Raw genomic sequence first — 27680 nt, 5'->3', positions numbered from 1 at the left:
ATCCAGGTGTCAGTATCTTTCCTCCTGACAGTGGTAACCAGTGCACTGACAGTATGAATATCAGTGTGGTGTTTTTTGCTGTTGAACTGCTAACACACAGCTGGCAAAAGTCCATATTAAAACTGCCTGGATTGGCATGGGGTTGGATTAGGCACCACAGGAAGTGGTGAGCAGGTGGCTCAGCTGGTGTTGGCATATGCTGGATCTTTCCTTTCAGTTCTCCCTGGGCATGTGCTTCTGCTCCTTCTCCTGTGACTTCCAGCAAGATTTATGAGATACATGTGAGCAGAGTTACCTGGTACTGATGCAGATTCTAGTTATTGACAGAGATGAAGACATCCTGTTCGTTATTTTTCACACTAAAACCTTCCATGGAGGTGAAGGGAAAAGGCAAGTTGTGTACTACTTACTGAAGCATGGAATCCTCATGAAGATGTAACAGGAGTTTGTTTTATTACAAGAGGGGGAAACATGCTTTTTAAAATATTCTTAGTAACTATTTCTTCTGTCATCTGAGGTGTGCTCTGAAAAAAAAAAAAACACCAAAAAAACAACAAAACAAACCACAACAACAAAAAAATCAGCTTTAAAAAGCCTTTGGTTACTCCTTAGATTGATTTAAATCAAAGCAGGCCAGTAATTATTCTGATGATTAATTTACTGCAAAGTCTTTTGAATGACAAAATTATACCAGTTTGTGTTTAATAAGTAAAATTATAGCTTGTTCCTCTGTTGTCAAAAAAGATGTGAAACATGAACTTTCATCAGTTGAGCTGGATTTTTTAATAACAGCAGCAAGAAGTGATTTTCTAGCATATAAATTACTAAGCAGAAAAAGCTGCCTCTCTGTCTTTGCAACTCATTATTTTTGCAGATTTATTACTTAAAACTATTGAGCAATTTCTGCAGGGATGGAGTTGGAGTCAGAAAGCTTTGTTTAAAATTCAAGCTGGGCAAGTTAGTCCAATACCCCAGTGCTGGACAACGACTGAGAGATTCAACCCCGTGCATGTGACTGATGTTAGCACGAGCAGCTGGTAAAGGGCTGAGCCTTTCCTGGTGTGAGCCACAGGTGATGGGGATGATGGGGTTTGTGCTTTGAGTGGCTCTTGAGTACCTCTGAGCTGGCCCCGACTGCTTCTCAGGACTGCCAGCTGCCTCTTGGCCATCGTTTGCACATCCTGTCACAGGATGTTTGTGTATTTTCCTCCAATCCAGTCTCCTTCTAGCCTTCCTCTCTGGTGTCCTGCCACCTAGTGCTTCCTCCACAGTCCTTGACAAGCACCAGGAACTGCCTCTACTTGCCAATACACAGCTTCCTGCATGTTGCAGGAAGAGATAGTCTGTCTCACATGTTTATTAAGAAGTATTTAATTAATTAAAACTAACTAATTTGGAAAAATTGTTAATGTTTATTGAGAAAGCACGATTAGTCCCTGTATTTGAGAAGGGATATCCCTGAAGATATGTTCAGATGGCATACTTAGCCATACATTTTTGCTATGGAAAATTCAGATTTTGGTTTAGAAAGGTGTTCTTTGGTTTGATTTGGGTTTTTCAGAAGAGAAGTGCTATGATATTTATATAAAATTTCCAAAAGAAAGTTAATTTTTGCCTCAACCCTCAGAATACCCCCATACCTAGAAGGAAGGTTGTGTATGCTCATTAAAAGTGTAGATGCTGTTTGGACTAGTCTGAGGACAGAGAAATGCCCTAATTGTACTTCAGTCATGCTGCTGTTTGTTACAAAATCCTCAGGACTCTGGAGAAGCTGCAGACGTGATCATACTGTAACCCAGTTCAGGCTCAGTTTTCACTGGCTAACAAAGTATTTAGAATCCTTGCATTAACCTGGCTTGCTTGGCTGGGCTGATTTACTGAAGTCCCCAACTACTGACATATCAGCTGATCTGCAAAAAACTACATCCCAGATTTATTAACCTGTATTGTTTAGATACATTTTTAAGAACCTTTTCAAGGACTGATGCTGTCCAACAGTGAGCAATAGTGCACTTAGAAACATTGCATTAGGTAGCTGTTGACATAGTTTTGGGTCTGCAGTCTGAAATACACATCTTATGGATTGTTGCAATTTTCATAACAGCCAAAACAGTTTACACAGAAGTAGCAATATGACTTCAATTAAACAACAGGGTTTTTTACAAGTAAAGGAGATGACAGAATGATAAATCTTATTGGATTCAGTTGGAAGAACAACCTTTGGTAATGCTTAACAGATTTTCTTTGTATAAAAAAAACCTCCACAAAATACAATGCTTACTCCTAGCTGACTATTAAAATCTTAGTAGTGAATAAAAACATTGGTTTGGGGGGACACTTTTTAATTCTAGGGAACAAAATACTTCTTTATCACCACTCCAAGACTGCCAGTAGCAGCAATGTAATGCTTTAGCCAGGTCACTCACTTACTGCTCTTAAGTTTGGGTTTGCAAACAGCAAACAAGATGTACAGCATGAGCAGGCACAGTCTAAGAGGATAAACAGGTTATTACAGCAACAGGAAAAAAGTATTTCATGGAAGAATACACCATTCTTGTTTCATTTTAGAAGCCAGAATCTCTATTTAATATTTCCAGAAGCTCCAAAACAGAAAAGTCTAAGTGGGCACACTAGAAATTATTTTCTACCATGGAGATTTCACTCTAAACGTAGAGTTAGAGGGAAACCCTGGAGATCTGACAGAAGCACACACAATCAGGTAAAATGGCATTGAAGTTTGGAGGAGGAACTATACTGCTATAAAGGATCTGACTAGATTTCAGGATAATTCAGGAAATAGAGAAAACACATGGCATGTGATTTTCAACTAGTGAGTCTTTTATCTACATTTAGTTAGATAGAGGTAGTGAAGCCAAAATACTACTTTTAAAGGGGTTCTTATCCATTGTTATTCTTTTTAAATTACATTTCTATAAGATAGGAATCTTATTGGGGGAGAGTATGAAAAGAGATGCAAACTAAACAAATGTTAATAACTCAGTCAGTGAGGCTTCCTTTACCTTCCTCTGCACTAAGAAGTTTCAGTCTATGATTTCTGAGAATTATTTTTTTTTTTTTTTTCCTTTCTTGTCTCCCACCATTTCTCCAGACCGAGATTACAAAAAACACTTGTGTTCACTTTATTTATCAGTTTTGCTGAAACACAGTTCTATTATTTTTATGTATATGGAGTTACCTGAGTATATGACAAGTTTGGTTCTACTGAGGACACATAGCTGATACTCTCAGACTGGAAGGTAATAATGGGTAGAGATGGTTTGATTTTAAATAAGCAGCCTGTTCCATGCTAAACTTCCTAGCTGAAGTAAAGAATGGCAAGTAAAAAGGGAACATTCAGCAATCAAGTTTTACCATCACATCAGATGATTTAATACCATCATACTGCCTCAGACAGCATTTTGTTCATCCCTCATAAGATTTGGCATGATCCTGCCTGACCTGCTTGAGAGCAGGCTGAGATTATACCATGCAGCTCCCATTTTGTTGCCAACAGCTAAATCAGCCTCTAAAGGAGCAGGAATTCAGAACATGACTGTCAGTTCTGGCAAGACTTGGAGCTGCTAAAAATTTTGCAGGAAGGTGGTTTGGTATAGTGTACAGTGTAGCTCCCTTCACACCTTGGAGCAGCACAGAAACCTGTGGCAGCATTTCACACAAAACTGCCTGCAAAGGCATGTAAAAGTCATCAGAGTCAGCTCCACGAGGATAAACCCCTAATGGGATAATATGATACTTCTGCAACACCTTAGACTAGCCTTCCTCTCTCATTGCTGGAGTATACTTTAGGTCTCTCTGAAGAGTACAGCAGGTTTTTAATTCACTGACTTTACAGTCAAAATTCATTTTAAAGAAAAGAACTTTAGTCTCAGAGCCTAATAGAAACTACTATTTAAAATGCTTATAGAGTCCCCATTAAATTAGTATCAGATGACCTTTTCATGTACTTCTCTCTCTCATGTCTTGGGTACAGAGCACGACTATCTTCCTCTGCAAAAACAAGACAGTTACAGCCTCAGACAAAGTGTGCAAACACCAGGTTTTTATTTTATTTAAATGGAGAAGAATATAGTTACCAGTATGCAATGATGACAGCATGCAAGTGTCTTCCTCTGAGTGATGTTTCCAAACCATGCAAGTAGCCTGCTGTGGAACAGAGCCTTGAACACTTGTCCTCCAACCGGAGATCCATCTTTCAGCTTAACAGAGCCTCTTTCTTTATGTGAGGCATTGAGGTGCTAATTTAGTTCACTGTCTTTCAGACTCATCACACCCCATATTACACAAACTTAGCAAGACCTCCCTGCAGTATATTTAAGGACACAAGTGACACCAGACAGCCAATAACATTCTATTTCAAATGAGAAACTTAAAATGAGAACAGTAAGTCTGGCACTACTTATTACCTTATTGTGGTAACACAGCATAAGATGATGATAGTAGCAGCTCCTTGGGTTTTGGAAACTAAATTTTCTGCTGGCACTGCTAACATAATTCACACTACAGGCTACCTCAAGGCTTGAAAATGCAAGCAGAACAGTTCCTGTCCTTGTGTCTGTCTTTGCAATGTGTACAGCGTCTGGAGTAGCAGCACTGAAACAAGGATAGCACTGAGGCTGCATCTCTCATCATTTCTTACTACAAGCAAGCTTTGGAAGGAAGTTGTTTCTTTGAGACCATTAAGCCAGAGTTGGTGCAGTCACGTTAATGAAGCACTTGCACTCTTTAGAATGCTGCTTGGGTCCAATATACAAAGAAAGGTGAGGATGTCTTCCTAACAATGTTCTCTGCAGGGATATACTGTCTCCCCTCTGGCACAGGGAGAGGAAAGCCTGAACAGAAGCTGTAGCATGGTTCTGGGATCAGTGAGCTTCTAATGCTGCAGCAGTGTTGTGTCTCAGTAGCCATTTGGCTGGTACATGTGTGTCACTGACAATCTGGGAAGGGAGAAAAAGGCTACATGATGAGCTATGGAAGGTCAGCAGCTTTTAGCCATAGCCTGATTGTACATCTGCTGCCAGCACAGCGCCTAATGAGCCCCAGGAGTTTACTAAAGTGGAAAAGAAGCCAACAGAAGTGCAGGTTGCATCACCTCTGATGCCACCAAGAAGGCACCATTGAAGATGGCAAGCAAAGAAACAAGTGACTGAGTTTCTATTGTACTTGACCTTGCAGTTTTGGGTTGTCAAATGTGAGCAAAAAGAGCAACCACAAAATGTTGCCGTTCTACCAGGACCGGTGAGTAGTTCTTGGCTGCTTCCACCTATGGCTGCCTCTGTTTTTACTCATGACACCCTCCATAAGAGCTCACTGCATTTCACTGGCAAATTAAAATGCAGTCCTCTACTAAAACATTTTAGGTTGCCTAATGAGTCACCAAAAGGTTGAATTCTCATATAGGCAACAGATATCTCAACAGCAATGTTTTCTGGCAAAGAGATTATGTATATATCTGTCATAGTTCAACACCTGCCAGCAACTAAGTACCTCACAAAATGTTCTGCAGAATGTCTTGGCTCAGTTTAGACGTCTAGATAAATCTCACTTGTCATTTAGGCAGATATACTCAGGTAACTCTGCCACTATAAAAATAATAGACATATGTGTTTCAGTAAAATTGATAAAATGAACACAAGTGTTTTGTTTAATCCCAGCCTGAGGAAATGGTGGGAGACACGAATCAGGTTTGGATCGACAGCAGATCCTTTATTTAGAATTGCCATCCTAAAACTCAGTTTCTTGTTAGAAATGAAATTTTCACACCATAAGTTCATATATTCCAAGACATTTCTGTAAATTCAAGATGTCAAAACATTAGAAAATTAAAGCATAAGTTATTCAAATTATTTTAAAATGAGTTGTGGTTTCCTTCGAGCAGTTGGAATGCTTATAGAGTGCAGGGAAAATAAAGATTCTTCCCTAAATATCTTTAGATGTTCACAAGACACATCTATTTTTTTTTAACATAAAAACAGAATACATGCAGCGATGTGGGGGATGGAAGAAGTTTTTTGTTAGCAGGAGGTTCAAAGTGAGTAATATATTCATTTAAAACACATGCTGATAAACATTCCATACTATGATGCTGGATTGCTTGGTCTCTTTTGTTTTCCTTCCAACCACATGAGATGATACACTATTTGTATAACACATAGTAAATGAAAGCAATATCCAATATGCAGCCTTCTCTTGAAAAATCTGTGTTTTATCAGCCTAGGGAGTGTGTAATTTTCATGACTTTGAAATAGTAAGTAATGAACTGTTTTTATGGTCTTAAAATATAGAAGCATTAGCAAATCTCATTCTATGAAGAAGAGTCTTGAGAATTGTTCTGCTTCTCCTCTGTCAAGGGCTACAAGTTAATCAGTTTTTGTTTAATTGAATAATTCTGTTATGGTAGAAAGTGTAAGCAATTGTTACACATGCTTGAATCTGCATCAACTACAGCAACATGATATAAATAAATCAGCATGGTTATGCTCATTGAAAAGACATTACTTCTACATAGCCCAAAGAACAGCCAAATGCTAAAACCTGACGTTCTGGTTCAACACATGGAGTAACATATGCACTCAGAGTAAAACAGGTGTCATAGATGGGGACAGCAATGAGTAAATAGCTGATTTCAGTGCAGCAGGATTTACAATCATAGACCTGGTAATCAGAGCTGCTTGAAATGGGAGATTATATTGAACCTGCTACAAGTTGCCAAAAAAAATTTAAAAGGGAGAAAAAAGAAGAAGAAAACCCAAGTATAACTGAAGGCAATGCCAAGGAGCTCACCTGCAACCCATGTAAGCTGCTCAAAAGGAGAGAGGAACTCTTCCCATCAGTACCGCATCACAAGTCAAACACATGGGAAAGGGCCCAGCTTAAGGCAGGAGTTATTCCCAGGAAGGACATCCTTGGTGGCAACTTGTTGTTTCCAGGCCCCACACCACTGTGACTGGTGTGTCCCAAGTGGATGTTCTCCCTCCAGGGACTGGTGGAGCATTTCCTACAAGTGCAGGCTGCAGCACAGAGACGCTCCCTTAGTGAGTGAGGAGCAGGGACAGTGGTGACAGCAGCAGCCTTAGCATGACAGCTCACCATGCAAAGGTGCCCAGCACCCTCAGGAAGAGGAGCATGGAAGAACCATTTAATAAGAATAGAATAGTTTGAGTTAAAGGGTTAAATGATTTAAGGAAGGGACTTTCAAGAACATCCAGATTCAACCCTTTTGCCATGGGCAGGGACACCTTCCACTAGACCAGGTTGCTCAGGGCGCCACCCACCTTGGCATTGGACATGTCCAGGGATAGGGCACGGACAAGTGATGGCTGATACGCTTGCATGTCCAAGGCTGGAGCCAGCCTGACATAGGACAGTCCCTGACACTAAATCCTGCAATTTGCTGCTGCTTTTCTGAGTCATCTGAGTAAAGTGGAGACTACAGAGAGAACTTGTGCCCTTTCTGTCTGATCTTAAACAACCAGCATCTGCAAGAGAAAGTGTAAGTGCTGCTCCGTGAGACCCTGACATACACTTACTGCTACAATTACTGCAATCCCATTTTGTGCTGGCCCCACTTTCTATTTTTGGTAAGTCAGCAGTACAATTCTTCAGTTATTCCAAGTAGGATTGCAGCAGCTCAGAGACTTCAGGATAGCTCAGTGCCCCACTGCAACAGGGGCTCTTGCAAACCAGAACAAAAGGGGGCTAACAAGCAGCAGACTAACAGCTGCCAAAGCAAGCTAGCCCAGAGCCCTTACCAGCTCAAAAGGGTGACATTGGGCATCCTGCTCTGCACCAATAGGCTGAACAAAATGCTCCAGCTGGGAAGTGCAGTTCACTACAGAAGCATCATGGAAGACTTAGAAGTGTATGGCCCCATGCCTAACTGGATAAATTAATAGGAGGAAGATGAAACTGAGTAGGATAGAAAATAAACAGTAATGGAAAAAAACAGTGCTAAAAGGTGATGGGGCAGTGAATCAGTTTAGCAAATTCTACAAAACCACGCTCCCGACAATGGGAAAAGTAAGTGTACTTTAAGTTTTTGAGAGGCAGATTTAAATGTGTAAGTACTTCTCCTGGCTATAAAACAGTGAGGGAGACCTGATTTTATAGATCACTTTCACTTGCATTACTGCTTGCTTTCTAGGCACACAAATACTGACCAGTTAAGCATAGGTTCCGCTTTTCTGCTTTGAAAAACCAGAACAGTGTCACTGTAAATCCTGCAGCTGCTAAGATGGGTAACAGCACAGGAGTGGGGTGGTGCAGTCAAGAGATAAGATGTGCAGATATGCCAAGGAATAGACACCTGCTTCTTGCCCTCAGTGGATAGCAAGACATGCAGAAGGAAATAAAACAAATACTACCACAAGGGTGTCCATCTCTTTCCAGGTTAATAATTTTTTTCTCAAAGCTTAAGCTCCTGAAATGTTGTGTTTATATCACTTCTTACACATGTAAAGTTTTTCTTGTGCCAGCAACTTTAAGCAAAACTCAAGATTCATTTGGGTTTTGACTGATATTATATTAACATCATAATGTATGTATCATTCATTTTGTAAGGGGTTTCATAACAGCACCTAAATGATTTCAATTATCCAGGCTTGATACTGCTTCAATATAATTTTATTTCAATTATGTTTTATTTGTTTCAATATAATTTAATTATTTCTGGAAATAATTTCTGTGTGCTTTATGTGTGAAATTATTATAGAGAATAATTTAAGCATCAGCCTCAGAGGCTAGTTAGTGGGTTTAAGGAAAGTAAGCAAAGACAAAAAAGGTCTTTTTCACAAAGTTAAAGGTGAGAGATAAACTGTCAGCAGATCTGCCAAGTCTCCCATATCCCTCTCAGTCACCTTCTTGTCTGGCCAAGGTCTCTGTTCAGGCTGGATTTCCCACAGGTCACTAACACAAGGAGATAGCATCCCTCTGGGATAAGATTTTAAGAATCAGGTCCATAGATGTTACACAGATAAGAGAATTAATTATTCTTTGAAGCAGTGTGCTCATATCAGGATACTGCATTTGGAGGCAAAGCCTTAAAAAAGATCTGATCAGGCAGAATGAATTTAAGGGAGAAATGCAGAAATTATTTCAGCAAACAGAATTCCCAACAACTCTCAATAACAGCCTTTATCATGCAGAAATTTGGGGATTTGATTTGGCAGCATTAGATAATATCCCAGTGCCACTGATGGCTCTGCCTCCACTTCAGTCTGAGCAGGATTTAACCTCAAGTCAACTTAATTCTGAAAAACAACTATGAACCACAGAGCATCCTAAGCTTAGCCCTCTACCTGTAGGGAATTTATCAAAAGAAAAACCTTTAACAGATCTTTGACTCCAGTCCACTATTGACAAGCAGTTGAGCAGATTCTTTGTCTCAGAAAAAGACAAGTCTAACATTCCATAAACTTTACAAGTGTATTAGAAGCTCGGAGTGATCACCTCTCTCCAACATATTTGTCACTAATGCTTATTTGGTATTATTTTTCTTCTTACTCAACAGCACGAAAGCTGAACCAGGCACCCATCAACAGATAGTTTATATGCCTCTTTGCCAGAAATCTAACATTTATTATCTCATACAGGTGCTCATCTCTCTTTTTTACAATAAGAAACTGAAGTTTCAAAGGGCAGCAAGCAGCCAGACAGCAGCTTACCAGGTTTTTATTTTTCATTTCAAATACAGAATTATCTAGATGCTATGGCCAGTTTAAAAACAGGATCTGTTTTTCTACCTCTGATCTAAGCACTGACACCCCATATCTTGCAACTTGGATAAAAAATAGCTTTAAATAAAATTTTTGTTTTCAGCTGATCTTAAGCACCTTTCTTATTAGCAAATCAAAAGTCACAATGGAAAAAAAGCTCTGGGTGGGCATTCAATATTTTGAAAAATATTTTTTTCATATTTGGAAATTCATATTTGAAAAATATGGCTTTGAGAATAAAATTGTAGAATACAGGTACATTTAATTGCTTAGGATTTATGGAACCCCAGATATGTCCTTCTGGTTCTAGCTTTGAATAGCCACTTCCACAAAGAAAGTACTTACCAACATTTAAATATTCCCCAAGACATGGCTTCTTCAACAGGAATACTTATTAAACTTGCCTTTCATTCCAACAAACTACTTTTAGTTCCAAGACAATATGACAAGACAAGAAGGGAAGCTTTCCCAAGAGAGAAAAATCCATAGTTTTCTCTGATCTCCAAAGTGCCATAAGGAAGCTTCTCTCCTGGTTAAGCCTGCAGCTTTACAGCTAGGGGTCATGATGACATTGTAAGGAGTGTGGGCCTGTGCAAAAAACATCAAGTTTTTTGCCTTTTTGTTGTTGGTGTTTATTTTCTCCATAAGCATTTATGAGGAACAACAGCAAGTGCTGTTGGAAGTTTTAAATTGAGAGATTATTCCTTCTACCTGCATGCAAGGAAACAATGTAGGACTTCTGCCTTGGTAATACATTACACCATAGAAACTGTGGGTAACAACAGCAGAAAAAAACAAATCAAAATAAAATGCTTCAATAAGTTCAGTTTACTACTCACTCCCCTAAAACTTCCTACTCCTAGTTAAAGGATCAGGCAGGATGATTGTAGGGCTCCTGCCTTGTCCTGGGTTGTAAGATAAGCTTGTATTCTATTTGCCATCTGTCGAAGCTTGGGCAGGTTTGTTATCTCTCCCAAAGACAATGGTTTGCCCCGTAGAGGCAATGGTTTGTTTATACACTATTGACTGACTCACTGCAGGGCTGGTAAATGTAACACCATCCCATTGTGAGGGGTCCCACCCAGAGGGGGAAGCCAAGCACTCTATTATTGTTTAAAGGAGTAGCTTTTTGGGGAGAGAAGCAGCTCCCTCTCTCTCTTCGCGGGATCTCGCAGCGGAGCAGCCGGAGCACAGGGAGGCGGCAGCGGCAGAGCTCGGAGGCAACCCCGGCGCAGAGGAAGACCGGCCCCACTGCCACCAGATCTTCAGAGGAAAACTATACCCTTCAAAAGATCACCACTGCAGCTGCAGTTCATCAGCCACTGCAAGGGGAGCAATCGTCCCAGCAGGACTGCCACTGGCACCCCGAATCCTCAGGTTGTGGACTTTTTTCACTGGTTTTGTTTGTACCAATTGCATTTGCCTTTTTAAATTGTTGTCTAGTTTTTCTCCTAGTAAAGAATTGTTACTCCCATTCCCATATCTTTGACTGAGAGCCTTTTAATTTAAAACTCCTAGTAATTCAGAGGGAGGGGGTTTACCTTCTCCATTGCACAGGAGGCTTTAGCCCTCCTTCACAGACTCCTGTCTTGTCGAACTAAGACATGCCTGAAGCTATCACCTTTCTCTGCAGTGCCAGGGGAAGAGGCTGGCACCTTCCTGACATGAAATGTGGGTAAAGGAGGTGTCTCTGCTTTCTTCTGCATATGTACAAAGTACAAGACTATGGAAGGGGAAAGCCAGCTGAACTAACCACTATAATTCCCATTTGCTTTAATACAGAGACATACAGCTCTTGTTTAGTTGTGTCCAACCTGCAAAATAAGTAACATCCAGGTAAAATACTGGCCCATCTGATATTTAGTGCCTAACAGACACCATGGCATTCCTGATGAGGTATTTACAGAATACTATTTCCATTGGCTTTGGCACCCTATTTATTAGAATAACTAGTTTAAAAAACATCCAGTTAAAAGCAAATGAGACACAGGGACCCTCCTCCCAACTTGCTTGGAAAGTACTTCTCATTGCACTGCAATTCATAATTGAATACTTACACAAAAAGTCATGGTGGGTAATATTTATTGCAAGTTCTCTCCAACCCCAGTGTTGTACCATTATTTCAATACCTCAAGTTACATTCAACTATATTCAATTACAATATAGTAGTAGATTGCATTTCTACATTAAATACTAGTTCTTATAAAGAAAATTACTCAAAGAGAAAGAAACAGGCAAGTTAGAGACCATAAAGAGAAAAAAAAAATTGTAGGAAAAGAGCAGCAAATGCAGGGATCGTAAAGAGTGAATCTAACTGCCCTCTGGATCTGAATTTCACAGTGTAATTTCCATACAGTAGTCATAAAGATTAATCTTCTTCAGCAATATAAAGATTTTCTTTTCAGAAATTCTCTCCATCTTGTTTTACATCGTAAGTGTCTAATAATCAAATATATTTCAGTTAATTTGAATTAAAAAACAGGGAAGAAAAATTCTTGGCTAAAGCAGAACACCAACAAAATGGAAGACTTATCTATTACTGCTTTTATATTCTCTACCACAAAGCTGAAAAAACATTATTATTTGAACAGAATTACAGAAGCTTATTTTGGCTTGGTTGTCATTAGAGACTAAATAGATGAATTTGGTAGATATTTGGTTTCAAGCACTATTCTGAATTGTCAAGATTAATCACAATGATACAACATTTTTTTTTTTACTTAATGTCCCAAAACAAGTTATTCTACTCCCAAGATAAGTGAAATTAATTACCCTACTATAATTATAATAACCCTAAAACAGAATTAAACTCAATTGGAGCCTGCACACAGTAAACCCCCAAATGTTTACAAGTGCAGGTTCACCATGCATTTGCTACACTCCAGTGCCATCTGTCTATAAAAAGATAATTAACATTTTCAATAAGAAGAAATACAGCATGTTGTATAGTGTATTTGGTCCCAGGCCATTGAATCCACTTCAGTTTTTACAATGAATGATGCTGCTAATCGTTTTCTGAATTAGGAAAAAAAAAAAAAACAAACAAACCAAAACCTAAGAAACATTGTGCCCTCAGTGTATATTTGAAGCAAGATTTCCTGGAAAAAAAACAGAAATAAATCCAGAATGCCTTGATATAGAGATGCTCCCTGAGGCGTCACTCTTAAAGTACCCCAAAATAAACTTATAGGCTTCCTCTAACAATTGAGATGCCTTTTGAAGACCCCAGAGGAGCTGGGAATAGCTACTCTGCAATTTGCATTTAGAAGACCATTTGGGGACAGCCTTTTCAAAGTCCACAACCTTCAGTGGAGGGACACAAAAATAAACGCTCTGCCAAGCACTGCAACACAAGGGATCTGACAGACCCCAGCGAGTACAAAGCAGGTTCATTAAATGCAGAGCCTTTCCTTTCCTCCTGCACAGTGGCTGGCTGGGGAGGGTTGTTTTCCTTCACTCTCTGTGAAAGTTGTACAAATACAGCCTTTTCTTTTTTTTTTTTTTTTTTTTTTTCCAGAAGTTTGGTAACAAGTTTTAAACCAGTCTGATGTTAATTTAACAGAGTTCATCCTGGTCATTCTGCCTAAACGTGTATGCGCACACACCTCGTAAGGAAGCAAAAGGAAGCAAAAATACCGTATGCTTGATGCTACTACACTTTGTGTGTGTGTGAAGGAGAAGCTACTTCTTGATCACACACTTTTTGAACTGCACAATTTTCTCCCAACAGAAGGGAAAAAAAAAAATATATAAAAGGAGCTGTTGAAATGCAAAGTATCCCTTTTCAAAGGTTCAAAGGGCAATTAGAGCTGATAAGGGAAGAAGCACGTTTCCAGGCGCCCGACCAGCCGCGGCTGTGGCTGCGCGGGTCCGGAGGCGGCCGGGCCCTTCCCGGACCGCATCTGGCTCTGCAGCGGTGCCATCTGCTGGTGCCGCTGCTCCGCCGGGAACCATCCCCCGTGCCGGGCTCAGCTCTGCTCGGGCCTCGGCCAGCAAAGGGCAAAGCCAGGAAGCATCAGCCCCAGCCAAAGCTTCGCTTTAGAAAAGCACTCTTGTATCCCACTCAGGGCACTTTATAAAGACAATTCGTTAGACAAAGAAAAGGAGAGGAAGAGGAAAACAAAAAGTATTTAGTGCTATACCTCATTTTCTTCCAAAAACGCTATTTCCTTAAGTCAGGCAAAATAGTTTTCTCATTAAGTAGCTACTAGGTCAAAGGAAAGCATGTATTCGCAATAGTATGTTAACAACTAACACCATCTACCTGTTACAGACATGCAATGAATGACCGTGTTGCAATCATAGCTTGGAGTCACAAATGAGAGCAGGTGTAGGGATTAAGCAAGAAGAGGTGTCTTTAGGCAGGAATCAGAGGCGGGCAGGCAAAGGAGAAAAGCTGAGGGTGCAGGCCTAGGGCAGGGGGTGAAGCAGGGCAGAAGGAAGCTCAGCCAAGGTAGCAGCATGCATTTGGGCACCGAAGGTGTCTGGCAACAATGTTTGTGACTGCTGATTCTCTAAGCCACAGCTCACTCATCTTTGCAGTACACACACTGCGCTGTGTCATTGACACATTGACACACACTGATGGTATAGGTTTTGAGCTAGGCATTTCACCATCACAATATTCAGTGGTGTTCCCCTCAGATTTTGCTCTACTTTTTTTCATCAATCTTGGAATAAAACCATTTCCTGACAAAAATGAATTCATCATACCCATCCCTCTGACCTCAGCCCCACTGTACCTGTTTGCTTTCTCCACCCTCACCAAGTTCACCAAGGACTGCAACAACTTTATCCCAAACTTGTCTGACCAGGTTCAGCATATTCTGTTGCTTCAGTTTTTTGCAAACTACCATCTGTTATCTTTGCTTTTTCTTGTTCCATTTCCAAGCTTTTCAACACATCTAATCTTGCTGGCAGCAGATCAAGTACTGCGCAGATATCTCCAGCTGTAGAAGTCCCATCTGCAGCTTCAGGCTGTCCCTTTGCCTCATTCATTTCTTTTTCTTTAATTGCAATTGAGGCCTCCTCAGCAGCATTTTCAGATGGTTTATCATCAGCTACTGCTGTTGAGACAAGCTTACAGCTTGCAGTAGTTGCTCCTATTTCAGCCTTCACTACATTGTTTGGGAGGTCTTCACTGCTTATTTCTCCCACATCTTCTGTCTGCATTTCTTGCTCTTTACTCTCTTCCTTGCTACTGGAGCCCACATTGATTGAGCACTCACAATAATAGTAACCAGATTCCTGCTTCTTCTTATGCATGGCACAGAGATCAATTTGATGGAGGACCTCTGTGCCAAAGTGGCTGTCTTCATATTCCTTATACAGATCCGTACTAATTTTCCTGAAGCCCTATTTATTGAAAGAGCAATATGACATGATATGTATAATATATGTGCACAAATACAGAGGCACATTAGGAAGGTGTATCAAGAATTATTTTAACAAAACCCAGCAAAGAAAAAACTGCCCTCCCTCCACCCCTGATTTGGGCAACAGCATCAACTTCATGGTAGTGTTTAGGTTGAAACTGAGAAAAGCCAACCATTACAAATTAAAGTTATAGAAATCTTAGCTTTTGCCCAATCCTCCATCTACCCCACCCTCCTCAAGAATAAGAAACATGCCAAAGATACAAATTCAGATCAATTTAACCTACTGTTATATAAATGCATCCACCTAATTTTAGATACTTCAGGCAAGTTCACAGCCACCATATATATAATTATTCTGAATTGCCTCTAGAAGGAATTGCTTGATTTCACTTAGAGTTTACCTTACTCAGGTCCATCTTAAAGCTGTCTTAACAGACTGAAAAGTTAACCCTTCTCCTTGGTGCTCACTCTCCACAACAGTAATTAAATTGTGCGCAAAAGACAGGTTAGAAATAGAGCTCATGCACCTTCATTCCTGTAAGCAAAGTAATGCTCAAAAGAAATTTAACTCTGTGACTAACTGGGGAAACAAGCTTATTTCAGCAAGCCAGAAAAGAAAAATAAAACCTCAGCAGCTCTTAGATAGCTACCAAGCACTGTCAGTATCTCAATGGCTAAATGCTACAACAGTCACAGCACACAACTGAAAGGGTACATTCCTAGAGATGCATTTTTAAACACTGACACATTCTTTTCAGACTAAGAAAGGTTTCTTCTATTGCCATAACCAAAGCACATGCTTAGAAATCATTGCAATATGACTGTCAAGACCAAAAATCAGCAGCTCCTCAGATTTGTTTTCTCCCCCTCAATAAGTTTGGGCATAGCAGCACTAGCTGCCCTGTACATGTGTCACTGGGGATGAGTGACCAACCCAACAATTCCATTGTTCCCAGGCTTTTAATTCTGACAACAACAGGCTTCCAATTTAGCCAAGGAGCTCCCACAAAGCATTTAGCCTATAGCAAACCACATATGCTAGAGGCACATATGGAGATGTAATGAAGGACAGATGAACCATTAAGCAACAGAATAGTCTCCACCTTCTCCTAACTTAATGAGTATGTGAGCTAACAAGGCTCCAAGGAGCTCCTTGCAGCACATTGCCTCAAAGTATTCTCAATCAGTTTGTTCAGCCCTGCTCCCAAACACCAGGGGAAGAAAAAAAAAGAAAGCATTTTTACAAGATTTCTTCCTCATAATGACAGACTTATTAGCAGGTGGGTATGTACAGTTCACAGCATGGAGGTTGTGAGAGGACAGTCAGAGTCACCTGGATAGAAGTAGATATAAATAGCTTCACAACCGAATACATCAAACCATTAGGCACTGCTGCCCAAGGTGATTAAAACACTTGAACATTTAAATAAACCAACAGCATGCTTTCTGTGCCCCAGAAATACCTATGTGTCAGTCAGAGGGAGGCTGCTCAGGAGCCGGGAGCTACATGTCACCTAAATGCCATGAGGTTCAAGTTCTGCTGAAATGCAGAGACACACCACGCATGGGCTGTTTTCTGGGTAATTCAGGAGGATAATGGAAACTTGAGCAAGGTCACATCATTGAAGATAACTTACCAAGCAGCCAGAAGAGGGCAGGATTAGGACTGCCCTTCCATTAAAATGCACCAAATATTTTAACACAACTATGTGACTTGTTAATTCTTGTTAAATAACAAGTATGCTCTCTCACAACCCAGGGTAGCTATTTTCACACTTCTATTTTCACCAAGTGAATCTACTTAAAGCAGCATTAAAGGAAACAAACAAACATTTTCCACTTTAGCACAGAGGCACTTGATCCACCACTTTGGTCCAGCAGAGGTGAGATCAGGCAGTGCCAGCACTAAAGGCTAACAGCCCACACTGCAAAAATTCTTTGCCTGGAAAAGGCTCTTATTACAAAGTAATGAAGTAGATTCTCTTAAGAGGTGAACTGTTCCCTTTTGGCTTATTGGAAAGGTAGAGATCAAAATACCTGAAGAGCCCATGTTTATTTATGCCAGGGTCACACTTCCTATTTTGAACCTGATCTTCAAACAGCACATACTGCTCCTTTGGTAGCTATTCTGAATAAAAAGCACACAATCCAAGATCTCTCCAGCCTCTTGAGATATTTAGACACACAACCAAAGCCAAAGATGCACAACTTCACAAGGTGAAAGTTTACAATTGTATCAGTTTTAAAAAGAACCAGCTCTTTCCCCACAAATGAGAACCCACCAGTATCATCACATACCTCTCATTAACAAAGTATGCTTGAGATAGAAAATATAAACTGCCTTAGCAATTACCTCTTAAGCTTCATATAAGAACTTCAACTGTGTGAACAGCACCCTTTCTACAATGAAACAGTTATTTATGGTATAAAAAAAGTAATTACAGCCAGTAGATGGCATCATAATAACTTAAGTGATATTTGGTCTTATTCATACTTTGGCATCTTCTAGTGTTTAGGAAGGCTGATTTCTCTTCTGCACTATTTAGGAATTGGATACTATAAAAGTAAGCAGTTTCCTCCTTTTTTTTATACTATATTTTGAAAGAAATGCAGTAACTGGACAGTGAATGGTCTTTGAGGTTATGTCATATGTCTAGGGTTAAGCCTTACTAACCTCAGGGAGATTTGTACATGGACTTACAGAGCTCACATGCCCCTAATAATCAACTCAACATATGGCCCTACTCCAGTTTCACAGTCCTAATCTGCAAAATAATATTTTAGGGGCAATCGTTTTATTGTGAAAACAAATTTGCATAGAAACAAGTAATGCTTGGTAAACAAGGGAAGAGCAGAGAATATTGTCTAGCTGAATTCCAGGAAATTTTTTGACACTGTTTCCTGTGAGATCTCCATAGAGAAGGCTGATGAATTATTAGCTGGCTGAACAGTGAGGTGGATTGAAAATTGGCTGAACAGCCAGTTCCCTATGGCGGTGATTGGTGCCACAAAGTCTAGTTGGAGGCTGGTAACTAGAGATATACACAAGGGGCCAGTACTGGGTCCAGAACTGTTTAGTATCTTCATTAATGATCTAGATATTGGGGCAGAGTGTACCCTCAGCAACTTCAGTAATAACAAACTGGGAGAAATGCCTGATTCACTAGAGGGTACTGCCAACCAGAGGTATCTCAATAAGCTGGGGAAATGGACTGATGGGAACTTCATGAGGCTGAACAAGAAGCACAAAGGTCAGCCATAGGGGAGGAATGAACCCAGGCACGAGTACAGGCTGATAGCTGACTGGGAAGGAGTTTTGCAGGAAAAGGACCTAGAGGTCCTGGTGGACACCAGGCTGACCATGAGCCAGTCGTGTGACTTGCAACAAAGGCAGCCAGTGGTATCCTGGGCTGCATTAGGAGGAATGTTGCCAGCAGACTGACAGAGATAATTCCCCTTGGTTCAGCACTGGTGAGGCCACACCAGGAATACTGCATCCACTTCTGGGCATACCACTTGATATTCTAACATTCAAAGATGTATACACTTGCATATTTATATATATATATGTACGCAATGAGACAGCATACATAAATCATGTTATGCAAGATTAAGCTATATTTAGTGCTAGAGATCAAAAGAGGAGAGCATGCAGGAAATTACAATTCTATTTTTTAATTTTAAATTTCATAGTAAGAGGAAGTGTGAAAATACTCCAGCCAAGAGTCAACAGTAATTCCTACATACCTACTGTATGTTTCTTTTGCATTAGACATTGCAGATGCCTCTGCTCATGAAAATCCCTACAGGCCATATAAAAGAAAGAGCCTCCAGCACAGAACTATCAGTCCTAGCCAACTTTGATTTTATCATGTATACAAAAGGCTAATATCAAGTCAATACAAAGTACTTGAACAAGGTCATTTTCTTCAGCTATTATAGCTTTTTCTGTTTCCTTTCTGCATGCTCCTCTAGTGTTTCAGGTTTGCAATATATTGACCTCATAAATACAAGTATTATTCCTGGAAACAAGCTGGACAGTATTCCACTGGGAAATGAGCAATCTAATCAGAGTTGGTTTTTACTTTAATTGTTTGTGATAAATCCCATACAATGCTGCAGTAAAGGTTAGGAAAGCACATCACACATTTCTAATATAAATCAAAGCACCAGCCTGACTTCCAATATGACATTAATCTTGTTCTGAGGTAAATATTAGTCAGAAGACAAATATTGCTCAGAAGCCATCCTGCCCTATGGAAACAGCTTGACATTGTTTTTGTGCAGATTTGACCAGCCACAATGGAAGGGAAGCAGTCTGTACTCTACAAGGGAGCCCTACAGAGTGTTAACAACAGATCTCATTTCTTCCAGTCAGATATGAACAAACAACTGTGTTGCCCAGCTATATATAAGCTTTGTTAAATAAGAGAAGTTATGTTGTTCTCTGGTTGCAATCCCAAAGATTTCATTGAAGGAAAGTCAATCACTAGAACCAATTCCAGGAAAAATATTCTTTCACCCTGTTACTTACCCTTCTTCGCAACCTTGATGCTTTAGAGAGCTTCAGGAAAGTTAGATGTGGTTTGAAGTCCTTACTTCCTGAAATGTCTAGATTCATTTCAATAAAGCATTCTTCCACAGCTTCTGGAAAAAGATAATATAAGCAAGAAATAAGTAGTAGTTGGGAGGTAGGGAAAAATATTTACAGAGAGGTTAGACAAAAAGCCACTATCCCTGTCTTAAACAAGACAGTTAAAACATACCGCAGGTAACCAGTTGCTGCACTATCACAGGCAACAGAAAAATTTGAAAAAAGTACTCAAACCCAAAGTTCTGCATGACATAAAGACATCAGTTGTAAACCTGAGACTAGATCCAAACTTTTGTGTTTGTGTTCTGTGTTTGCAACACAATTCTTTCAGAATTCACAAATTCCCTATCAATGGTGAGCTTGAGAAAGCACCTGCCCATAGCAGCCCTGCCAGGAACAAGATCCAGCCACCACCAGTGGCTACAGCTAGGTTCTGTGGCAGAACAGATTCTCCCCAGTTACTACAAACAGCAATGCAAGAAGCAAAGTATATAGCAAGGTAAGGTTTGCATAAGGCAGATCCCTACAAGTCAGGTAAAAATAGGCGTGTTTTGTTCAACAGTTGTGCTTAAACAGTGAGAAACCTGAGACTGGTAATTCCAGTGAGAAGTAATTCCAAAATTACATTTAAAGCCTTGGCTAAGGCTGAAGTACCCCCCAGAATTTTTTCTTATTGACATAGATCTTTATACCTTGATTATATAAAGCAGATAAAATGAGGAGGAGGGGGGAGGGGGTGGGAAGAGAATTAAAAAAGAAAAAACAGCATTTTAAAATGGAAACCTGCAGATTTTGTAGCTCTTCTGGTCAGATCCCCCCATCTTGAGGCCTATTTTTGTTACTGTTCAATTGCTTAAGCACTGAAAGAAGGAGGATCAATTCTGAAACTGTGTAAAAAATAGCATATTACATACCAGATGAGTGCCTTTTTTGAAATTGAAATCCCTCTGCTTCCATTTTTTTTCCACCTATCAGGTAGTCTAACTACATGCGTGTTCACTAGTTTGTATATGCATTTGTATCAAGGCCAGGTCTCTGGCTTGGAGTTTAGCTAATTAATAGTTTAAAATGTTTCTTCTCAGAGTATTTATGAAGGAACAGCAGCTGGGGCTGTCTGATCACTTTGCCAAGGCAACAGCTTTTTATATTTTCCATCTGGAATACACAGAGAATAGGATCCAGTTGTCCAAACAAGCATCTAATGTCCTTTTAGGTGCCTTACTGGATGTCCACCTGGCCTCCAGCTGCTGCTGCAGAAGGTACAGTCCAACTGTAGGTCTGGTGTGAGTGCTCAAATGCTTTAGGACATCTGAAAATTGTCCTAGGTGATTATGGTTAGGTATCAAACCACCCCTAAAGTGCCCCTGGTACTTTGTCAAATAGAACATATTAACATGAAGAATTTCTGCATATTAAGTCTTTTTGTTCTCATGCCAGTTGGTCAAAGCACAGCAAGCCCCAGAGAAAAAACACAGCAGAAGAGTGTCTAAGTTTCTTCTAGAAAAAGTATCCCTTCCGCATGCATTATCCAGCATGCAACCTCCCCAAGCTGCATAAAAAGAAACCAGGTAGCTATTAACCTAAGAAAGGAAATCTGAAATCAGTATCTCCTCTTGGTTACCATCCAGCCTCCAGAACCAGCAGGAAGGGATCAGAACTTCATCAGAAAAGCAGATGATGGAAGAAAGATCAAGGCCAGCAATCATCTTCAAGAATCAATATAGGAACAAGGCTCCTGGATGGTGTGCCCTGTCCATGCCAGGTTGGCTCTCAATTTTCCAGCCACTGTCTTCTCTAGCTCATATGAAAAATATCCTACTCATGTTCCAAGACATCTTAAGCAGTATCTTTTCTCCAAAGTGGATGAGGTCACTAGCAGCAAGATAAACCAGGTAGCGCCCAGAAATTTCCAATTAATTGCAGTTAATTGATCTAGAGATAGGTTAACTCCACTTTGAAAGTGAAGTCCATGATGTAGCACCAAAAACAGATAGAGGACCAGTCACCTGGACAATATCAGGAATACTTCAGAGGCTAAAAGACTCAATTAGAGCAGGCAGAACTCTTAAACTTTCTGACAAACCATCAATAAGGGCATGATGAGGCAGAGACAGCTGACAGGAGTGTCTTGACCTTTGCCAGCCAAATAATTGGCCCATCATGCCGCTCAAAAAGACAACATTTAAACTTCTCACCTAGCTCATGACAACCAAAAAACATTGACCAAAAGGTAAAGAAAAAAAAAATCCCTATTTATTGTATAATAATTAATTCAATTGCTTTACTGAGAGAAGGGGAGACAAAACCAATCTCTTTGGAGATGTCATTGAAAGGATAGGCTTTGATACACATTTGCATAATTCCCAGACTCATTAAGTTATAGAAATGGTCAGAAGTTATGCAGAATAGAACAACACTGGAAGCTACAACTCTCTGAATAGCAAAATCATTGTTAACAGCATTAACAGCTTGAAAACTGGCAGCTTGTCTCCCAGTCAAGGAATTATTTCAGGCAATCAGTGAACAATCATATTGCATTAAAATCACAAGTACTGGCAGAATATTCCCAGGGCTTGCAATCAAAATTTTTCTCCTCTATCTAATTAGGGGGTTCAGATCAAAAGCTAGATATTAGGTTTCCTAAACCCTGAAGATGCATGTTACCCAGGCAGAGAACATGAAGGATCTGCCACCCACTATTGCAATGGCTTTTAAAGCTAATGCAGGTCCAAGATGCTATTTAAAGAGCATCATAGCATGCATTCTGCAGAACCAAAATTAAACACTTATGATGGTGATGAAACAGCATGATAAAGATCGACCTTGTATGGTATGACTCATTGGGAATAAAATTCTGAGTTAAGCAAGACAATGAGTCCAGGGAAACCAGTTCCTTCCAGATGAGGAGTGAGGTACCCATTTCTGTATCTTTCAGGAGAGAGGAAAGAGCCAAGGCAGTGCTGTCAAAACAGTCAAATCAGGCATCAAAAGAATCAAGCGGCCCCTTATTTCAATGGCACTGAATTGTATATATATTGTAGACCAGCATGTACCAAATATGATCTTACAGGAAATTGCATCATCTGGCTTCTACTTTGTTAACTTCCAGTTAAAGCCTTGAGAAGAAGCAGTTTGTGCATGAGCAGGTTTGTTGAGGTTGTAATCCTAATATCTAGGGACAACCTCAGAAAAGCACAGCTGTTTTGGGTCAAAATTAGCTTTGGGATGGATGGAACAAGAAGAGAAGTGAAGCTCAGAGTCAAGCAAGAGGTAATGGATAGTCAAGTGGCTAATTTTATATAGCTGAGGCAAAGAAGCGGTTCATAAAGGGCATCCCCTGTCTTATTATAACTCTACTTAAGAGATAAACAGGAGGATAAGAGAGCAGAATTATAATATCAAGCCTGAGAACTAGAGGAGGTTGGAAACAGTATCAACAAAAAAACCGACTGCTCTGAGAATCATAGTCTTTGAAGTGTACAGTGTCCTTGTATTGAATGACTCTTTGAGAAGCATTAGTTGAATTATGCTTCCTTTTTGCTTAGTATGAAAATAGCAAGGAAAAATAATGTATATTGATTATTTTTGTTCTGTTGGAACGGAAGCCCAGAACACAGATTAGGTTCTGCATTGCAGGCTAAAGCAGGTCCTAAAAGCAGAACTGGGTAGGGAGGAAGAAGAGAGTATCAATGCCTTCTGAAACTGTACTCAGATGCAGGTAAGCAGATCAAAAATCTGGAACATCTCATAAACCCTTCAGTGCCTTGGGAAATTAGAGCAGAGAACAAGCTATCCTTACACTTCTGTTTCATCTTCTATAGTGGAAGCAAAATATTGATTTGCTGGTGTTATACATGCATATGCAGAAAAATACTAATTTTTGTGACCTTCCACCCCAGAGGTACTTGCAATTTCATGTATATTCCAGTTTAAAGGAAGTTCTTTTATACTCAGAGGGGGCCAACACTTAATAGGCTTTCAGATTATTAGAATAAGCACAGCCTCAGCTAGAAGTGCCACTTTGAACACTGTACACACCTCAGGCCTGTGAGATTCCAGCTGCAGAGAAGGTTAAGTTAGCCTGTGTGATCTTCACATGAATGTCCGTGCATCTCACCTGTTCCATACTGCTACAGACAACCTATTTTAGGCCTACTGCTTTGCAGGAACTCAATTGATGGCTTCATATTTAACAATTAAGAAAGAGAGGAGATGAAAGGCAGTACATCACAGCTGTGCACAACAGCTTGGGCCAGTGCTTAGAGGAGCTGATGGACTCTACAAACTGGTTTATAAAATAGAGAATAAGGTATTGTACTTACCTGCAATTCTGTTAAGCATTTCCTGGTCTTCCTCCAACATTTTCACATATAGCACTTTGTTATTAAATTCTCCAATCCCATGGAATGTCAAATTAAGGTCTTTACCCTGCAAGATGTCTTCCACTTTAGTCTTGCTTTGCTTCAGTGCCAGAACAGCCCTTAAAAATAATCAATATATAAATGCTGAAAGTTATTATGTTTTTTACATGTGGAAATATTGTTTTATTTTAATACCTTAATCTGACCACTCTGCAACACTATGTAACATATCACAGGCACACTGTATTTCATTGTTAATTTTTTTTAACAGTTAGAAAACTGTAAATAAACTACATCTTTCACTTCAACCTTAGTTTATGTATTTAGATGTGAGTTTTGTTAGTGAACATTCAAAATATTAATCCATAAAAATTATGAATATATGCTACTGAAGAATCAAAAGTCATTTAACTGAACTTCCATTTGTGTCATATAGTTTAAAACTTTATCACTGTCATTTTCAACTGTCTAATTTTATTCTTAAACTAAAACAAATTCATTATCCCACATGAAGCTCAATTAGCATTTTTCTCCATTATATCCTCTTATTCCAGCCTAGGCAAAAAAATTTCGAATTGATGGTTATGTTCTTAGCTCTGTATCCCATGTTAATAAAGTTTAGTTAGGCACCTTGCTGCACACCAAAATCTCAAAAATTGAATTATCCAAAGACACTAATACTTCAAATTAAAACATTTTTCTTAAAGACATACAAAAAGTATAACAGTTAAATTTCTAATTGTAGACACCAGAATTCCAACTAAACACCTGCTGAAGTTTTACAAGTGCCCTTCTTTGCCCTGGTGTCTCAGGAAGGGGAATCCTGTCAGTCTTCAAAGTTTGACCAGAAGCCTTCTAACTAAGGCTTCATACTCCTAACAAACTGCAACATGACTAAGGACTGCAGGATGCCATCCCATAGGTTTCTGGGCCTCCTGTAGCTACATTTCCTTTATCATTACACCTAGAACAAGTTGTGACTGCATTCATTCCACTCTTTAAAAATATTGGACCTGTGTAACATACCAAAAGAGACCAGGCAGTAAAACCCACATAGCACAAACTAATGCCCTTTGGAAAACCTCTTTAATGCATACAGAGGTCACTTCAGCCAACATTATGAACAGTCCTCACTACTACATTGGAGTTACTTCAGCTATAATAGCATAAGAGCAGCTTCTTTCCAAAACTTATGGGAACTCAACGATAAAGATACAGCAAGGACAGGACTGAAGTTGGAAAGAGTGAATTCTTTGCAGAGGATTTTTATTTTTCTACCTTAACAAGTATGGCTAATCTAGCCCTTCACTTAAGTTCATAATGTTTAAGCAAAAATTAAATACTGCTAAGACAACTTCTCCCATAAAATGGTTTCTGTTGCAAGGGACCTTAAATATAATCTAGTTCCAACCTTCCTGCCATGCATAGGGACAACTTGGAGTAGACCAGGTGACTCAAAGCCACATCCAGACTGCTTGAATATGCCAGGGATAGGCCAATCCACAACTTCTCTCTGTTCAGGGCCTCACTCTAGTAAAGAATTTCCTATCAGTATCTAATCTAAACCTGCCTCTTCCCAGCTTGAAGCCATTCCCCCTTGTCCTATGTCAATGTAAAAAGTTCTGCTCCAGCTCCTGCCCTAAGATTTGAGGGGCTTCATTCCTACTGTGAGGGGCTGGGCCAGCTGTATAACAGTGCTGCTAGCTTGAGAAGTGAGAAACATTTAAGCTCAAGGAAGTCTTTCATATGACAGCACAGAGCAGTAGCCACTGAACTACAGCCTCATTTAGAGGAGCTATGGAGGTAGGTAAAAGATACAGGATGAAAAACATTTGGCAAGGCAGATCTGCTTTTCATTAGGTATGTGCATTATTTTTACATTACAGACACACATCCACTCTTAAGTTCATTAACACCACTTAGCTCCACTCACCTCCCTAACCAATTGATTCCCATTTTGATTGCTGCTCTCAACTAGCTTCCTATTCTCTTGGACATCAGCCTGCCCAGTCAGCAACACTGCTACAGGGTTTTATTACTGAATTACTGTACACTGTCTTCTGTATGTCTCCTTAGCCCATATAACACTCATTTTTTTTCCTCCCTTCAGAAACCCTAAAAAAATCTCTGGAATGAAAAAATAAAGCAGGTAATTTTAAAATAAGGCACATACAAGCCTGGCATATGCATCTTAATCATGCTTAACTACTGCTGCCTATATGGGCAGAAGAGGTTTTGTCTAGTCATATTGGGGTTTTTGACACCTTTCCAGCTAGGCATTCTACTTTACACCCAGCAGATCCTGTGTGACACTCATATAGTGTTGAGGCCTGTTTTTTGTTCCCGTGCTGATATGTGCCAGGATTTCTGGTGAAAGGGCTGTTCTCATCAAGTTCCCACCTATGCCACATGATGACTTCCCAGGCACATAAGGGCCTTTCCTTTCTGCCTCCCTGTGTCCAGGAGTTCCAGGTTTCCCAGTGTGGTACAGTAAGGTAAGGCTTAGAGAAAAAAAAAAAAAAAAAAAACATGCAGCAGACTGGCATTATTTTCTGGACCTTTCTATCAATTCTAGCCTTCCTGACCACAGGGCAGCTTTCCTTAGTCATCTGTCAATAGCTCCATCTTAATTCACGGGGCCCCAGTGACAGCCCACAGTTTCCATTCAACAGGAGAGCAGCTTGGGAAGCAACTAGGCAGATTTTTTTGTTGTTGTTGTTTTCTTCTTAATACAACAGCTAGCATTTTCCAGCTGACAAAAAAGCTGATCTGAAAAGCTGTGGTTTCTCAAAAGACAGCAGCTCAGGAAAGCTTATATCTGTTGAGCTAATTTGTGGTAGTAACACAGTAAGAAAGCAGTAATACTATTTACAACCACAGAGCTTTTTCTCTTCACCCCATGGCAGATAAGAAAATTTCAATCTCTGATGCACAGTGAGATTTTTGTAAAGATCTTTCCCCACAGGTACTGAAAGCAAGCCAGAAAATGATCAAAAAGTTTAAGAGAAATTGTGTGCTGGCCCTAATAAAACATAATGATTCACAATAGCAGCAGTAAGGCTACCACATTTACAGAAAAATTAGCTGCTCTTAAATTTGGCAGGATTCTTACTTTTTCACTTCTTCTGTTCCCAGAAGAGCTACTATTATAGTAAGGTGCATTGTTTGAACAGGAAGAAGAGCCCTTGACAGGTCAGGTTCTTTAGAGACTATGAGTTCTTGAACATCTTCAATTCTGTCCAAAATCTGCAGTGGAGTAAACAGGGGAAAAAAATAAATTTTCATTTTGAAATGCCTATACATTACTGGAAAAATTCAGAATACCAAAGCTTTATACAAACAAAAATGTGACTCTGTGTTTAAGCCAGGAACTCAAAGCCACCTTCCTCCCCCTCCCCACCCAAGATTTATCATGTAGCAACTTTCAGTTTCATACTTGATTTCTCAGGAATTGATTTATCTGTTTTCCTTTTTTAAAGCCTACAGGCTAAATTCATAGCTCTCCTGTGAACCAGAAGCCCCATATCTTAAAGTAGGTATTAATCTAACCCTAAGAATGTTATTAAAGCTCACAGCACTGTGTAAATATTAATGGGATCTTCATGCAGTTGTCAGT

At 39.8% G+C, this 27680-nt stretch overlaps 1 long non-coding RNA gene across 1 annotated transcript; it reads right to left on the bottom strand.

The window, feature by feature from the left end:
• Positions 1-481: 481 nt before the first annotated feature.
• LOC110467847 (uncharacterized) lies at positions 482-27207 on the bottom strand. Its single transcript, XR_002464928.2, has 4 exons — positions 27177-27207; positions 24026-24183; positions 19644-19756; positions 482-524 (listed from the first exon to the last, which is right to left on the bottom strand). It is a non-coding gene; the product is annotated as an uncharacterized LOC110467847 (long non-coding RNA).
• Between the last annotated feature and the right edge of the window lie 473 nt (positions 27208-27680).

The sequence above is a fragment of the Lonchura striata genome, chromosome 1, assembly GCF_046129695.1.
Source record: "Lonchura striata isolate bLonStr1 chromosome 1, bLonStr1.mat, whole genome shotgun sequence".
NCBI classification, from domain to species: Eukaryota; Metazoa; Chordata; class Aves; order Passeriformes; family Estrildidae; genus Lonchura; species Lonchura striata.
This window is presented reverse-complemented; position numbering and strand designations above follow the sequence as displayed.